Source organism: Haliotis rufescens, unplaced genomic scaffold (genome assembly GCF_023055435.1).
Source record: "Haliotis rufescens isolate VD_foot unplaced genomic scaffold, xgHalRufe1.0.p SCAF_82, whole genome shotgun sequence".
NCBI classification, from domain to species: domain Eukaryota; kingdom Metazoa; phylum Mollusca; class Gastropoda; order Lepetellida; family Haliotidae; genus Haliotis; species Haliotis rufescens.
Window position 1 is genome coordinate 905,314 of NW_025964375.1, and position 17,008 is coordinate 922,321.

At 38.4% G+C, this 17,008-nt stretch overlaps 1 protein-coding gene across 5 annotated transcripts in view; it reads left to right on the forward strand.

Moving 5' to 3' along the window:
- LOC124144228 (calcium permeable stress-gated cation channel 1-like) overlaps positions 1-17,008 on the forward strand; it is an 88,481-nt gene that overhangs the window by 13,642 nt on the left and 57,831 nt on the right. The gene's annotated exons all lie outside the window — the stretch shown is intronic.

The following is a 17,008-nucleotide window of genomic DNA, read 5'->3' on the forward strand; positions in this document are numbered from 1 at the left end:
TGTTCTGGAGTATTGCTGAGTATGAACATATGTTCTGGGGTGTTCTTTAGTATGAATATATGTCCTGTGGAGTTGGTTAGTATGAAAATATGTTCTGGGGAGTTGGTTAGTATGAAAATATGTTCTGGGGTATTGTTGAGTATGAATATATGTACTGGGGTGTTGTTTAGTATGAAAATATGTCCTGGGGAGTTGGTTAGTATAAGAATATGTTCTGGAGTATTGCTGAGTATGAAAATATGTTCTGGAGGGTTGTTTAGTATGAAATCTGTTCTGGAGTGTTGTTTAGTATGAAAATATGTCCTGGGGTGTTGTTTAGTATAAAAATATCTTCTGGGGTTTTGTTTAGTATGAATATATGTCCTGGGGTGTTGGTTAGTATGAAAATATGTTCTGGAGTATTGTTGAGTATGAATATATGTACTGGGGTGTTGTTTAGTATGAAAATATGTTCTGGTTTTCTGGGGTATTGGTTAGTAAAATGAAAATATGTCCTGGGGTGTTGTTTAGTATGAAAATATGTCCTGGGGTGTTGTTTAGTATGAATATATGTCCTGGGGTGTTGTTTAGTATGAATATATGTCCTGGGGTGTTGGTTAGTATGAAAATATGTTCTGGAGTATTGTTGAGTATGAATATATGTACTGGGGTGTTGTTTAGTATGAAAATATGTTCTGGTTTTCTGGGGTATTGGTTAGTAAAATGAAAATATGTCCTGGGGTGTTGTTTAGTATGAAAATATGTTCGGGGGTGTTGTTTAGTATGAAAATATGTCCTGGGGTGTTGTTTAGTATAAAAATATCTTCTGGGGTGTTGTTTAGTATGAAAATATGTCCTGGGGTGTTGTTTAGTATGAAAATATGTCCTGGGTTGTTGTTTAGAGGTGACTAACCAGATCGGGTGGTCAGGCTCACTGACTTGGTTGATGCATGTTATTGTATCCAAATTGCGTGGATCAATGCTGATGATGTCAATCACTGCATCATCTGGTCCAGATTCGATTTGTTACAGACCCCCTTCATATAGCTGGAATAATACTGAGTGTGGTGTTATACATAAAATAAAATAAAAACAGAAAAAAAAACTATTCATTGTTGCAGCTTGGTTACAGTGATATTCATGTGGTGCTGCAACACACTATCTGTATGCCTCTTGTCTATATTCATCCGCATAACTGTATAGTAAGAACCTGTAAAAACCCAATGCATGTTGTAATTGAACAAAGTTAAGTCATGATAACGATTCCTTTGTAGTGTTTCATTCATCATCTTCGTCGTCTTCTTCGCCATCATCATCTGTATCCGTACATATCACCTCTTAAATATCAGAGGTGGTCTTATAGAATAGGTCTTCAGCAACCCATGCTTGCCGTAAAAGGCGACCATGCTTGTCATAAGAGGCGACTAAAGGGATCGGGTGGTCAGGCTCGCTGACTTGGTTGATGTATGTCATTGTACATGTATCCCAATTGCGTGGATCGATGCTGATGATGTAAATCTCTGGATCGTCTGGTCCAGACTTCATTATTTACAGACCGCCGTCATACAGCTGGAACTTTGCTAAGTGTGGCATTAAACAACAAACAAACTTAAACATCAGTTTGTATGTATAAATCTATATAGAAATTCACATGCCATCAATTTGTCCCACATTGAAAATCAATCCGTACAGTTGAACCTTTGAGCAGGTTCAGTGTCCTAATTCTTCACTGGAATGTGACAGTCTGTGATGTGTAATCTACTTGACATTTACATACATACTGCAGTTGGAGGAAGCTAATACTGTGAATGACACAAAGCTGAAATCAACATGCAGATGATAACCATGGTCAGTGTCCCTGAATCAGTTATTCACTTTCGGAACAGACAGTGTTGAATTTTCTATCAAATTAGGGTTTCTGATCACAAAGATTTTTTTATTATGTCCATGTAATTGTAGCAGGGCGTGGAGTCGTCCCACAGATGACATCCTTACCCTATCAGCTTGCTGACGGGGTTAACCTCTTTGGTCATGTGGACAAAGCGTCCGACCTCGGATCAGAAGGTCCATGGTTCGAATCCCATCATGGGACTCGGAAATTTTATGGCCGCTACATTGGCGCCCACGTGGGGCTGAGCACGTTCATATTAGATTTGAGCAAAATAAGCCTCAGTTCCCTACTATGCAGCCCGGGACGTGCCTTCTGTTGACGGGGGAGTATGTAGCTGGGCGTGGAGTCTTCCCACAGATGGCATCCTTACCTTGTCAGCTTGCTGACGGGGTTAACCTCTTTGGTCATGTGGACAAGGCGTCCGACCTCGGATCAGAAGGTCCGTGGTTCGAATCCCATCACGGGACTCGGAAATTTTATGGCCGTTACATAATCATAGTCTGATACTCTTACCAATGGGGTCTTCCCAGTTAGCTCAAAACTAGGGGTGGTAGAATATTGGTTCCTGCTGACTATCAATATACCTCAAAAACAGCCACAAAGACACGCCATTGTTTAGATCATGCCAGTGGACATCCAGCTACTCTGAACCCGAAGAATGACATTCCAATTAAGTTTAAGAACCTCCACAACCATCACGCAGACAGGTCAAAAGTAGACATTAATTGGGGTCTTCTCAAGCAACATGAAGAAGCGTGCTAGATGTCATATGTTTTATGTATCTGAAGACTATTCTAAATTTTTTAATAAAATGAATAAATCTATTTATAAAAATGAAATTGTTTTGATGATGAGATAACAAGACTTATCACTGCATATTGTTTGTGTTCAGGTGATAATGTTTATGAAACTTTAGGGACATGTACGCTAATTTTCTCATTTAACATGTTGAAACAAAAAATAAATAAAATAAAACACTCGGTTCCATACAAATAATAATAAGACCTCAATATTCAAAACACCGTAGGTTTATCTGTGCACAGGGGTGTGGGAATATTTAAGGCTCATTTGCATCTTCAGGTGACATTGTTAGAAGCTGAAGGTAACAAAATCTCCTTCAGTATTCATTCTCATCTTTCTGGTCAGAATTATCATACAGACTGAATGGTGAAGACTAATTTGTCCCCTGAAATACTTGCTATTGATTATACGTCACAGACAAGCTACAGGGACGTCCCCATCAATAATTACAAAACACACTGGAAGAAAAGCATCACTTGTAATGAAAATGGTAATTGGAATTAAACACCTGAATATCGATCACTCCTCTCTTCTGTGTGGTTAATGGCAATATCTTTCATGATGTTTCATAGTGAAACATTATTTGGTAAGTACTTATGGTGTAAATAGTGTAGTTTATGTACCCTCCATCTTTTTATTTTGACACAACCATTGTGATCACCAGTTGCTTCTCATCGGTACCTTTTTCAAATGTTCTGGGATTTTTCTCAGATTTTTTTAATGAAGTGCCTGTGGTAGGCAAATTGTTTGAAACTGTTTGAATGTGAACCTCTTTGTCCAGCATGGTTTTGACTAGCAAAGTCTTAGTCCAACTTGGTTTGAAAGTCATATTATTTTCAATATGAACCTCTTTATCCAACATGATTTTCAATATGAACCTATTTGTCCAACATGATTTTCAATATGAACCCATTTGTCCAACATGGTTTTGAATATAAACCTCTTTGTCCAACATGATTTTGAATATGAACCCATTTGTCCAACGTGGTTTTGAATATGAACCTCTTTGTCCAACGTGGTTTTGAATATGAACCACTTTGTCAAAGATGGTTTTGAATATGAACATCTTCGTCAAAGATGGTTTTGAATATGAACATCTTTGTCCAAATTGATTTTGAATATGAACCTCTTTGTCCAACACTTTGAATATGAACCTCTTTGTCCAGCATTTGAATATGAACCTCTTGCTCAAAGATGGTTTTGAATGTGAACCTCTTTGTCAAACAGGGTTTTGAATATGAACAGTCATATTATTTTCAATATGAACCTCTTTATCCAACATGATTTTCAATATGAACCCATTTGTCCAACATGATTTTCAATATGAACCCATTTGTCCAACATGGTTTTGAATATAAACCTCTTTGTCCAACATGATTTTGAATATAAACCTCTTTGTCCAACATGATTTTGAATATGAACCCATTTGTCCAACGTGGTTTTGAATATGAACCTCTTTATTCAACGTGGTTTTGAATATGAACCACTTTGTCAAAGATGGTTTTGAATATGAACATCTTCGTCAAAGATGGTTTTGAATATGAACATCTTTGTCAAAATTGGTTTTGAATATGAACCTCTTTGTCCAACACTTTGAATATGAACCTCTTTGTCCAGCATTTGAATATGAACCTCTTGCTCAAAGATGGTTTTGAATATGAACATCTTTGTCAAAGATGGTTTTGAATATGAACATCTTTGTCAAAATTGGTTTTGAATATGAACCTCTTTGTCCAACACTTTGAATATGAACCTCTTTGTCCAGCATTTTAATATGAACCTCTTGCTCAAAGATGGTTTTGAATGTGAACCTCTTTGTCCAACGTTGTTTTGAATATGAACCACTTTGTCAAAGATGGTTTTGAATATGAACCTCTTGCTTAAAGATGATTTTGAATATGAACATCTTTGTCAAAGATGGTTTTGAATATGAACATCTTTGTCAAAGATGGTTTTGAATATGAACATCTTCGTCAAAGATGGTTTTGAATATGAACATCTTTGTTCAAATTGGTTTTGAATATGAACCTCTTTGTCCAACACTTTGAATATGAACCTCTTTGTCCAGCATTTGAATATGAACCTCTTGCACAATGATGGTTTTGAATGTGAACATCTTTGTCAAAGATGGTTTTGAATATGAACAGTCATATTATTTTCAATATGAACCTCTTTATCCAACATGATTTTCAATATGAACCCATTTGTCCAACATGATTTTCAATATGAACCCATTTGTCCAACATGGTTTTGAATATAAACCTCTTTGTCCAACATGATTTTGAATATAAACCTCTTTGTCCAACATGATTTTGAATGTGAACCTCTTTGTCAAACAGGGTTTTGAATATGAACTTCTTTGTCCATAATGATTTTGACTATGAATATCTTAATTAAACATGGTTTTTAGCATGTAAATTGACTTCTGTGATAGTCTAATGTTATGTTTAGTACCAAAATTAGCATGTTGAGTCACCATGACCAATCAGTCCAAAATGTGTCATAAACTGTGTGTGAAAAAATATGCCTAGCAACAGACAACAGTTTTCAGGAAAATGACACAGTGTTACTTGTGTGGGGTGTTTTTATAATCTGTTTATAGACAGCACCGACTAATACATGCTGTATTCTAGTATATCTTTATTGAATGATAGAAGCCGATGTAGTCTGGTTATGTTAGAGGCTGTACAGGGAAGCTTGCAGTTTGTTGCTGACTGTACAATATACATGCTTTAAAGTTGTAATTCAACATAATGTTTAAGGGTTTTTACTTGGATTTGTATAGAATACTCAATCTGAGTGTCTGAATACCAGTATGGGATTCATAAGGTTACTTTTGGCATCTCAGCAACAGGGCCACCATGAATGGCTTCACAAATCGTCCTTGAATCTTTGTCTTAACGATATCCTTAGACAGTCAATATATCAATATATCATTGAACAACATGGCGTACCTGTCATGATTTTATTGACCTCCTCCAAATAGTGCAACATGATAGTCCTGAATGATTTATAACATTTCAATTGTAGTCAGGTTTTGGTGATGCGTGTCATTACTAGACATTCAGATTGTGATGTTAACTGGAACTTCAATGATGTGACCTTGTGGTTATGGCTGGTTCACTGTCACACACTGATTCACAGTTGTCAATAGATCAGTCAATAATCCGCTTGTCTTGTGTCACCTGATGCCTCACTTCCCTTTATTTGCATTAGAAATTGTCTAGTCCAATAGTCCTTACAAAACTGCCCAATAGTTAAGGTATATAAGGACAGTACTTTGCCATTATTAAGGGTTTTGCTATATGTTATCATTATAAGGACTAGTGGAGTAAAACTGTTAGTTTCTATTGCTGATTACCATGTGGCTGTGTCGATTATAACTTTATTTCCGATGATTTTAAGTGGCAGCAATTTGAATGAGGCACTCATAAAATCTTATGTGTTCTGTTGGCCTTAATGGTGATACCCCATGGCAGTTCTTGTATAAGAATGTCCACTGATTACAGTCCAAACTCGGTCCAAGGGCTTGACACCTTCGTTGCCCTCCCGGCATAGAGAGCTCTGCTGTGGGGAGCTGGTTTACAGAGAAACGCCTCGAAATAGTATTTTATTGAAGGCTGCCTGTACCTATAAAGACCATTCACCGAGACTTGGACAAATCTGTGTGTTAATAGGGTGAAGCATATAGACACCATCGCCATACCGTGTGAGAGGGTCACTAGTCATGTTCCATGTAGGTGCCAATGCTTTCATGAATGGGTTGCCCCCAATTGGTAAACACCTGTTGTAATTCTTGGTTGGAATTGACCCCAAGTAATCCGTGCTTGTTGTATGAAGTGACTGAAGTGATTGGATGGTCAGGCTTGGTTATTTAGTTAATTGTGTGTCATTGGACCATGACACTGTTGGATGTAGCTCATAATATCAATCACTGGTTGTCTTGTCCAGATTCTATTCTTTACAGGCTGATGAATGATGTCATACAGTTGGAATCTTACTAATACTATGCTAAGTGCTGTGTTAGTAATAAACAAACAAAAAAGGACATTACATTAAACACTCTCTCTCACTCACTCACTCACTCACTCACTCACTCACTCACTCACTCACTCACTCACTCAGTGTTTGACATACTACATTAGCATGTTAACACACACTAGTACACTTGAATGTGACATGTGTCATTTAAAGGGCACGTCTTGTACCAATAAGTGATGGCAGGAATCAATGTAAAGTCTGCATATCACCTCTCCACCAAGTGTTTCCTTACAGCTGCAGCCTCAACTCCAAGAACTGGCCACTATTTATCTTCATCCGCCTTCAGGGGGAAACAATTATTGAGGTTTCAGGAAGGCTTAGGGGTCTGTAACGAGGACTTTAGATGCTCTGAGTGCCATCGATTGAACATTGTGTCAATGACAAATCTTGGATCGTCTGTTATCGTCTTGTGTCAAGTGTCGGACGTTGTGATGTTAGCTTCTGGCCAAAGAAATGTATACGTTATGTGCAGCTGGCTGCCTTCTCCTGTTGAACTGCTCTGGAAGTGGCTGTTTACTGTTGTTGCCATGACAAATGAGGGTTTAATTACAATTATTCTCATCCTTTATTTTCTGTATCAATGATTTTGATTTCGTTTGTTATTCTCATTGCCAGTGGGGATTCTGGCTCACAATTGACCATCAGCAATCCTGTCAGTCCTATCCCAACTGAGTAGGTCAATGCTCATGATGTCAATCACTGGATTGTCTGGTCCAAACCTGTTATATAGCTGGATTATTGCTGAGTGCAGCGTCAGACAACAAACAAACAAACAAAAGTATGATTTTGATTTTGTTTGTTATTTTGATTACCTGTGGGAATTCTGGGTCAGAATAGACCCCCAGCAGTCCAGCCCTGACATATGGTGGTGACAATATGGACTGGGTGGTTGGACTTGTTGACTTGACTCAGAATATCAATTTGCAGTTTGTCTGGTCCTGACTTGATTACTGTAAATCTTGAAATTAACGTGAGCGTGAATTAAATGTGAAAAAATGCGAGTGGTCTTTGCTTGCATTTTTAAACATCACATTTATATCATCAATAAGACATTTTGGATAGCAAAAATACCAACTTAGACATACGCTGATGTATTCCACACCACTGTTTATTGAGCAGCAATATAAAGTATAAAGTAAATAAACACTAATTACGTCCTGTGAATTGTCACTGCTGGGGTTAAGACAAGAGTTCTACTCACTTACGTCATCACTGATCACACCAGCAAGTCCAGACAGACGCCACCCTTTGTTCTTTGCGACTGCGTCAAAGGCCGACATGAGTGAGCGCGCATGTATTGTTTTTGCGGAAGTACTTAACTCAGCGCTAATGAGCGCTGCTATTTGGTGTGTGATTGGATTAATGTAAGGTTGGATTAAGGTGAGGATTCTAAACCTGACTGAGGACATCTTTAGATAGAAATCCACTGATGCTTGAGAGGAGGGGGTGTCACGTTCATGTTGAGTCGCATTTTTGGCTAGGGTCCAGTGGTCGCATTCTTTTAGAGACACATTAATTTCATGATTTACAGTATTTACAGAGCTCTATCACCATTTGTTGTCACTGCTGAACATTGCTGACTTTCAACAAACAACAAACAACTATGTGTCATGATTATGCCCAATTAACTTGATACATTGCAATGTATTTGAAGAAGTATAAGAAATACCAAGAGCCAGAAAATGTAGATGTTGTAGCAACATTGTATGCATGTTCTGTTAAATGGCAAATATTAAACGATATGACAAAAAAAAGTAACAAGGCTTTAAAGATACAGGTTAGAAATGGACTTCAGCAACCCTTGCTTGTCATATTAGGAGGCAACTAAGGGGTCATGTGGTCAGGCTCGCTTACTTGGTTGATGCATGTCATCATATCCCAATTGCGTGGATCAATGCTCATGTTGCCAATCACTGGATTGTCTGGTCCAGACTCGATTATTTACAGACAGACGTCCTGTAGCTGGAATATTGCTGAGTGCGGCGTCAAACAACAAACAAACAAATCATGAAGTCAATCACTGGATTGTCCGGTCCAGACCTGTCTGATTGTGATGGGCCAGATGGGGCTGATAGTTAACCTCCCCATCACTGTCAACAGCAACAACCTGCATCCTATACTATACCATGCATGAAATAAGATTCAGGCTGTTGATTTGAATTTGAGTATGGCCGAACTATGTGAGGTTGCTTAAAACTAACCAGTTTGACTGGTGACCGCTGGTATTAGCCACCTGATGACGGACACAGTGGAGGAAATGGTGCAGGAAAGGTTTTGAATTCCAATCATTATTTCCTCATGTTAAGCTCTGCAATACCTGCAAATGTGTGAGATTGTCATTGATAGCCTGCTGTTGTCAACAGTGTAACTGTATCGACACCTATCAAACACATATATGTATGTAGATTGATATGAGAGTCGCGGCATGTGTACTGCATCTACTGGATAATCATCTCAACTGCATGCAGGGAGTCCTGCTCAACATGTGGACTCTTACATCAGTGAGTTGTTTTGTGTGTAAGGGAGGATTATAATACGTCCTGGTAAGTCATGTATCTCCATCATTTGCTGGGAGAGAAACATGTTTGTCCCTGTAGCAATCTCATTAAAATCAGATCTTAGTTCTCACTATAGCTAAACAAAGATCTGAGGACATCCCATTAGGTGTCACATAAGAACGACCTTTCATCCAACCAATCAGAGCATCACTTACCAGATCATGAAAGTGACAGTTGGGATGTGTTATCTAATCATGCAGCCACGATATATTTAACACGGGGTATTCCGAATGACAGTTACAGGTTTTATGATTATAACCATACAATCTATGCCATCTATAAGCCATTCCAGAATGTTCTTCTTATCAGTTTTAAATTTTTGAACCGAGAATACGTCAAAATATGTTTCAAAGTTTTGAAACTAGTGTCGTAAAGCTCGAGAAAGCTGCCTTCTGATTGGCCAATGTCGATTTCTTGTCAGTCATTTCATTAGTCTGTCAAAATTCGCGAAAGGTCGTTCTGACGTGACGCATATTGGGATGTCCTCAGATCTTTGTTTAGCGGTAGCGAAAAAAACCATCTGATTTTAATGAGATTGGTTCCTGTAGCTGTTTATGTGGAGAATAACTACCTGCTACAAACCTTGAAGATCTGGGTTAGATCTGGATCTTCAGCATCATGATGCTAGTACCCCTGTGAAGATTCGGGTTAGAATTGGTCTTCAGCATCCCATGATTGTCATATTTAGAGGCGACTTATCCCCTCATATCCCAATTGTGTTGATAAATGCTCATGATGTCGACCACTGGATTCTCTGAGAGTTGATTATTTTACAGACCGCCATCATATTCCTGGAATATTGTTTAGTTTGGCGTTAAGACAGACAAACAAATCATGTATCTCCATCGTGTGCAGGGATAGCAATGTTTATGTAGAAAATAACCTACTAGCTATGAGGTTCTACCGTCGTCCTTTTTCTAAGTTAATTTAGAAACTTACCAGATATCTGTTGAGTCAATCTGTTGTTGGAGTGACATGATGTAAAATCTGTTGTGTTTAGCGATGAAAGTCTACAGTGGATGACATTATTTTACATTATTAGCAATAATGCATTGACATTATGTGTGTTGAACGCGATCACTCACTAAAAATATGGAACAATTGCTCTGTACTAGCCTTTGTATTCAAATTTACTTGAAATATGGCAGCTAGTTTTATAAATAAATTGCTATTGCTAAAATGTCTGCAGTGGTTACTCAAGGCTAGCATTGCCAAATGATGGAAACATTTTTGTTTGTTGTTTAAAGCTGCATGCTGCAATATTCCAGCTATATGATGGCGGTGTGTAAATAATTGAGTTTGTGCCAGTCAATCCAGTGATTGACATAATGAGCATCAATCTACGCATCAACCATGACAGCGAGCTTGATTCCATTAGTTGAATCTTACGACAAGCATAGTCGCCTTTTACAAGACCAATTCTACCCATGTCTTCACCGGGGTGGTAATATTTGCACATCCTTACCAATAGACATTTACTTGGAAGCTTACGTTTCATGTTTATAGGTGATCTGGTACATACAGCTTTCCTTGTGGATTGTTGTGACAAAAAGCAACCTTCTATTTCAAACAAACTGTAATCCACGCTTGGTGAGCTTGGCAGGAGTGTCATATATACAATAAATGCATAGGCTGTTTCCTCCATTCTTCATGCTCAAAATCTTTGCTTGATGGCGTCTACTTGATGTCAACAGTGGCCAAGGTGTTAAATAGCTGTCAATTTCAGGGGTTACAAACACATTACAAGGCAAGCAGGCAAGAAAAAAGGGTGCATATATCAAGAACAACTCAATTTCATAGCATGAAAAGGGTAATTGATTTCATTTGATGCCACTATCTGGTTACCATGGCAGCTGGGGCACACACTGATGACAGACGGTGAGACTGATTGATGGAGATGTACAAGGAAAATCAGAAATGATTTCAGTCAGTGGAGAAATGTCTGATTCACTTTGGAGTTAGCATGTTTTGCAAGGATCCATCCAAGTGATCATAGCTTTTATGGCGACCAATCTTGGTAATATTTCTCTGATGTAGAAGACTAAAGGCTAGAGCTGATGACATACAAGGTGTCTCTACTTGTTCACTCATGTGTGTGCACAAAGCAGCAGGGATGAGAGTGGCTTCAAGACCAATTAAGGGTCAAAGACCAGGGTTACTGCCATCATTCCTGGAATTACCCTAGTTATACAGACAGCAGTAGAATTTGCTCTATTCATCAGCTTGCTCTATTCATCGGACCATGTAAATATGACCACTGTTTTTTTACAGTTGATGAAAACACATAGCTTTCTCAAATATCTTTGTTAGTAAAATGGGATGCACTTGTCATTTCTCTTGAATGGGATGTACTTGTCATTTCTCTTGAAATTGATACTGATGTAATGTTGTTTATAAAGTCAAGAAAATATGATGCCTATCAAGTCTATGATAGAGATTAGTGTTGGGTGAGATGAGGTGAAATGCTAGTTTAAAGTCGCGTCCAAGATTATTGCGCTTATATAGCGACGTGCATGTACGTGTGTGTGTTTGTGTGGCTGCTTGTAATAGTCGGGACTGATGCCGATTTATAGTGCTAGCACACTGAGATACAATGCCGCAGTTTAACATGAATACCCCACTCAGACACAGTATACTGACTCCAAGCCAACCAGTCCTTGTTTTAGCCATCAAAAGTACCATCTTTTACTGTCTTTTGGTATGGCGTGGCCAGGGATCGAACCCCGGACCTTCCACTCTCCAGGCGGATGTTCTACCACTTGACCACGGAGGCGGTCGTGTTTGGGACATGAAGGAACATAAGATATATTCGCAATTTTGAGGCTAATAAACTGTGTTTTGAAATCTGTGTTATCTCACTGTAGAGTACCGGTAGATACCTCTTATTACCCCCGCCCAACAAAGTTGGCGGGGGATATAGAAACGGGCTCCGTCCGTCCGTCGTCTGTCACGTTTCGTTTCCGGAGCACAACTCAGAAACCGTTCAATATTTTTTCATGAAACTTTGCAGGTCTGTCAAGTACATGCAAAACTGGTGCCTTTTGCTAGTTAGAAATTTAGGAAATTTTTATTTTTTACGTTTCTGTGGCAACAAGATGGACTTAGGTTCTGTGAGGGTATGGTTCATTTCCGGAGCATAACTCATAAACCGTTCAATATATTCTCATCCACCTTAGCAGGTCTGTCAGGTACATGCTGAACTGGTGCCTTTTGCTATTTAGAAATTTTAGAAATTATTATTTTTTACGTTTCCATGGCAGCAAGATGGACTTAGGTTCTAAACTCTTCTTTTTTTTACAATTCACATGACAAGTTCCACCTTGGTTAAAAAGGTTAGGGCTTGGGGGATATAGCCACGTTAGTGGCAAACTCTTGTTTGAATTTGGAACCAAGCGCTTTAGTCACTAGACAGTCTCCGTGCCTCTGGCAAGTTACAAGAAGCAAAATGACAAGCCTTATCTATGATGTGGTTCAATATTAAACTGTAGATTTACTGGGAATGAGCCTGCTGGCACAGCATGATTGCCAATTGAACTGAAATATGTCTGAACAGCCATGTTTCAGGTTGTAGACAAGCCGGCATTGACATGAGGGATTCTTAATTTGACCCCACAGCATTCGACACCAGCATGTGAAAGAAATGTGACAGTTGTGGCCCTGACACAGTGGTTTACCTAACTGTGCATGTCCTGAAATGAGAGCCATTGACCAAGCGTGTATTAGTGCCCACCATCTAATAGAGGAAATATCGATACAGTATACAGTTCTTAATGGGTGATCAATTGGCAGCCATTTTGTTATGGATTGATATGTAGGCTATCGATGTATTCATATGTACAGTTTTGGTGTGAAAAGGCTTTATATATTCAAAAGAGGTTTCTGTTGCAAAAAGGTAACCTCTTTTTGACCAATCGGAATCAAGCATTCAAAGTGTCATGGTAAAATGCAATATGATCATGATGATACACCTAAAACACTGACTGGTGTGTGTTAATAGGTATCAAGCTTTCTTCTGGATCACTCAATACTTATTATCATAAGGAACTGGCTGTCAAAACATATGCCTTTCTTATTAACGAACTCCTATTAATATTGTCAATAAATGATAGCAGTCAGTCTCATTAAAATCAGATCTTAGTTCTCGCTATGCTAAACAAAGATCTGAGGACATCCCATTAAGGGTCACGTCAGAACGACCTTTCATCCAACCAATCAGAGCATCTCTTAGCAGATCATGAAAGTGACAGTCGGATTGTGTTTTCTAATCATGCAACCACGAAATATGTAACACAGGGTATTCCGAACGACATTTACAGGTTTTATGATTATATCCATACAATCTAGGCCATCCAAAAGCCATTCCAGAATGTTCTTATCAGTTTTATTTTTTTTAAACGAGAATACGTCAAATTGTTTCGAAGCATAGTCGCCAGTTTGAAACTAGTGTCGTAAAGCTCGAAAAAGCTGCCTTCTGATTGGCTAATGTCGATTTCTTGTCAGTCATTTCATTGGTCAGTCAAAAATCGCGAAAGGTCGTTCTGACGTGACCTGTAATGGGATATGTCCTCAGATCTTTGTTTAGTGGTAGCGAAAACTAAGATCTGATTTTAATGAGATTGTGATAGCAGTAAAAGATAATTTGTTTGCTATTTAAACTTGAAACAAAGTTTACCGCAAAAAAACAACTGGGACATCATTACTTACATAATGATTGCTATGTTGCAATTATATATTGTTAAGGAACAACAGACCATGGTGGTGTGAGAGTTCCCGAAGTATAGCATGAAGGTTGATGGGTACATAACTGTGCCGATGAAGCATACGTTTTACATGGTGGCACTGTATATTTATAGTCAGTTACAAATTATGTACCACTAACACAGATAGAGGCAACCAAACACTGGGAAACTCATTACCGTGTAGACTTTCTTTTGAAACTGCCCATGCTGTAAGATTAACAAGATCAGCTCATGATCAGATCTGTAGGCCGAAACTGTCCTTTATTTCAGGGCATTGGCAGCAATGACAAGGTGCTGATACCTCTGTAATTTGCAGATTAGGTACTTCAGTAAAAGGGTTTCATTGTCCACCAGCTTCTTTACGTGATTGCTGGATCATGACAGTCATATAATTCCCCATCTGAATCGTCATGTCTTGTATCCGCGTCTTCCTTTGAGTCATCCCAAAATAACTTTCCAATCTCTCCAGATTTCACGACATGATGATTACTAGGTGATTATTGCCTTCAATTACGATGTATTAAGTGAGGATAAGATTTATGGATGAACAACTTTCTTATTACAATTAGGAGCTACGTTTCAGTGTAGGTTCTAAGACCGTTACCAGGCAAGTGATGTACAGAGTATGGTTGACAAGTATATATACAGGTAGGAGGCAGTGTTTATACAGTAGAGTAAATACCGGTAGTTAAGTGATATGAAACACTCTATCCTTTCGTTTCGATAAATAGTTTTTCTTCATTTTAAATCTTTCTTTTTGAATAAGAATTTCCATTCTTTCCGGTTACAAACGTGCACAGGTCAACAGTTCATCAGTGGCCAAATTATGTCTGATGAAAATCCTTTTTTTGACTTTTACCATATGTTCCTGTGATGTTTCAGGTGAACAATTGACTTGCCCTTGCATGTGTGTTTGACAGTTGAGACTGGTAGGACAGGATACGCTTACCTTTTCCCAAACACCTGGTATGGTCACTATTTGATAGTGATTAACATGCACATGATACAGTTGGAATTGTACAATGGACTGCTTTTGGTAGAGATTTCTTTAAAATATGATTCTGGAAATATTTTTTTGTTGATTTTATATAATTATGTTGAAGGTCTAGTATTCTATATAATCAGAGAACATCAGATATTCAACAAAGAAAGAATTGTTTCGTCTTTGTGTTGTAGAGCCTCGTAATTTGGTGTATTTACAGCATGATGAACAATGCTTCGGATGATGTCTTAAAGAAATATGGATGTCTTAACAGAATTTCAGCTGCCATTTCCACTGGGGATGGGATGGGAGAAGTTGCATTGATATTGAGTCGCATTTTTGGCTAGGGGTCAGCAGTCGTATTAATTTGGAGACACATTAATTTCAAGATTTACAGTTTAAACCATACTTAAATTTCTCATTTGAAGGATTGTTTTATAAATCATGTCACAGTTTTTGTACAGCTGTATGTGACTGAAATTGGAAAAAAAGACGTCTTCAAGGCAGAGACAATTACAATATCGATGTATGGTCTCTGCTCCAGCAGATGGCCTCGATGTGACCTCTGAGCTCAGATCACAGAACTGATAGCATAAACTCAATGAATGTTTGTGTGCCTGAACCTTGTAGTCAAGCTTCTTTTTATTGACAGGTGGCCCAGTCGTTTATGGCGCCGCAATTTGCTGTGCATAGTTGCGTCCCTTGGGCACGCCAGAAACCTATGATTGTGGGTTTGAATCACGGTTCACCCCAATTATGTTTCTAGGTTTGTCAGCACCATACCCGTGCTCGTGGGTTTCACTGAAGTGGTAAATGTCGGAGACCTGCATCACTTCGGGCTTTCCTCCCACATTAAGCTGACACGCCGTGATATAACTGGAATACTGTTCAAAGCGGCATTAAACCCAACTCACTCACTCACTTTTATTAATGATTTTCGTCAGTCACTGGTAAACATGAATTCCGATATCATGACCTGTTATCTGTGAGCTGACATGCAGTTAGTGTGCCATTAAATTAATCTGTGGATTTCCAGCAAAACCATTTCCAGGACTGATGAACCATGGGTTTGTAATCTGCACAGAACATGTAGAACTGTTACTAAAATGTTCTCGTTGCCATCGATCAGATGCTTGGTGATTTTACTGTCTTTCCTACATTAGCTATAGTGCCTGAAAGTCCCACTTCACATGAAACCCTCCGGGCAGAGGACATCACAGTCACTTGTCACGTTGATCAACAACTTCCTTGACAGCTGTGGAAATTGATTTCATACTGATTTCATGCTCTGCACCTTCAATGTGGTTTTTTTACTTTCTTTCCAAGTTTTCAATTTTATGGTTTGTAGTTCTTTAATACTTTATTGATTGGACAGTGCTGTTGATATTGATAGGATGTTGTTTGTATTGAGTTATTGTTAATGGTCAATGTGCGTTTTTCATGGTCTTCATTTAAATGCATATATAGGATAGCTACGTGATAAATCACAAAGAACATCATGAACATAGTATGGTTTATTGCACGATAAAACATTGTACGTTCTAACATGATGCATTTCGGGAGATTCGAACATGTGCTCCGACATGATGGCGTTGTAACTTGGATGACATTATTTTGAGAGGGAATACTCTAATGACTTGTTCACCATAGATGAAGCTGGGAAATACAAAAAACTGCCATGGCCGAACGATTGCATCTGAAAGTGGGCACGATTTGGCAATCTGTATTAGGGGAAAAGGTTCAATTAAATAATTGCAAAGAATTTTATTTTTTTTAAGTTATGAGATTATCCGTGTAAAACCTAACTTAGGCCCCTGTTCATAAAATTGTTGACTTGTCGGAGTATGGTATTCAGGGAGTCATCATTATTTAAATAAGGGTAAATATTTTTAAAGCGTGTACATTTCATAAACATCCTTGAGGAGTCTATACATAATGTTGATATGATATATAAGAAATAAATGACTCGTGGTCGTTGCTTATCGTACAATAAAACACTGCAGGGAGGATAAACAAC